The sequence below is a fragment of the Protobothrops mucrosquamatus genome, unplaced genomic scaffold (genome assembly GCF_001527695.2).
Source record: "Protobothrops mucrosquamatus isolate PMUCROS unplaced genomic scaffold, P.Mucros_1.0 scaffold334, whole genome shotgun sequence".
Classification (NCBI taxonomy): domain Eukaryota; kingdom Metazoa; phylum Chordata; class Lepidosauria; order Squamata; family Viperidae; genus Protobothrops; species Protobothrops mucrosquamatus.
The window spans coordinates 103691-105220 of NW_015386672.1; the positions used below are offsets into that span (position 1 = coordinate 103691).

The 1530-nt window shown below is 42.0% G+C and overlaps 1 non-coding gene across 1 annotated transcript; it reads left to right on the forward strand.

Moving 5' to 3' along the window:
- The first annotated feature begins 343 nt into the window (after nucleotides 1-343).
- TRNAR-UCG lies at nucleotides 344-416 on the forward strand. Its single transcript has one exon. It is a non-coding gene; the product is annotated as a tRNA-Arg (tRNA).
- Nucleotides 417-1530: the final 1114 nt, after the last annotated feature.

The window sequence follows — 1530 nt, forward strand, 5'->3', positions numbered from 1 at the left end:
ACGCAAATCTGCAGCTCTTCCGCTTCGACTCATGGCGGCCTCTTCCAACTCAAGAAGGGGGGAACTGAGGATGAAAGGGGAAACCAAACGCTCCTTTTTACGTTCCGAAAGCTCCCCAGAAAGCGAGAACGCCTCTAAACGGGTTACATAAAAGAAAGAAAAAAACGAGGCTCAGAAAAAGTACGTCGCTGTCGAGAAGCTTGTTTTGTTTTTTGTCTGTCTTTGGAGGCCTCCCCTGCATCTGAGGAGAAAATGGTACCTTCCTAAATCGCCCGGAGCCGCGGCTGCGGCTGAGTCCTTGCTGCAACTTCTATAGGGATCGCGAAGCTTTCCTTACCGGAGTGGCCGCGTGGCCTAATGGATAAGGCGTCTGACTTCGGATCAGAAGATTGCAGGTTCGAGTCCTGCCGCGGTCGCAAGGAAAAGGAGTGAAAGGCAGCTCCTATATTTTTTTTTTAATAAACCAAATAACATATAATTTTGGTTATACTTTCCTGATTTTAGTGGTGAAACATGTTGACTTCAGTCTCGAGGAGCTCTTTTGCCTAATAATAATAATAATAATAATAATAATAATAATTATTATTATTATTATTATTATTATTATTATTATTATTATTATTATTATTATTATTATTATTATTATTATTATTATTATTATTATTATTATTATTATTATATAATAATAAAAAGTTGGAAGGGACCTTGAAGGTCATCTAGTCCAACCCCCTGCTCAGGCAGGAAACCCTATATCATTTCGGACAAATGGCTGTCCAGTCTCTTCTTAAAAACTTCCAGTGTTGGAGCATTCACTGCTTCTGGAGGCAGGTTGTTCCACTGGTTAATTGTCCTCACTGTCAGGAAGTTTCTCCTTAGTTCTCTTCCATTCCATCTGTAAACTGGACTTGAGTGAGAGGTCCTTGATGTTCTTTGAGCTTCGTTGTTTTCTTGCAGACGTCTCATTAACCAAGCTAGGTAACATCATCAGGGCTACAGCACGGACTTAGCCCGGATGATGTTACCTAGTTTGGGTGACGGTGCGCCTGGAAGAAAACAACCAACCTCAGCACCAAAGACCGCTCATGTCAACCCTGAGCTGCAAAGATTCTCCTGTATTGATATTTTATTTCGGCCTTTACTCACACCCAAAAGTGCTCCCGGGTGTGGCTAGCCGAAAGGGGATTCCTTTGGGCGCACAATCCAATGCATTTCAAAGGCAGAAATTTGCAGATTGGGTTCCTACAGTCTGCCACGCCCCAGGCAGCAAAGGCTTCCTACAAATTGTGTCGTGGTTTATCCTGGTTCACAATGCAAGTTAAAGTAATAAGCAGGTGTGGGAAGTTAACCCAGAGAAGGAAATATTAAAAAGGCAGGAAAAAAATATTGTTCACCAAAAGGATTTTTAAAAGCATTTTTTTGAAAAGCAGAAACCAAACCTGGCCTCATCTCTGCCCAGGGCAGTAGCTAGTCTTATACAAATGCAGATGTGGAACCATCAGAAAGTTGAAGCCAGAGCCATCAAGAAGACAA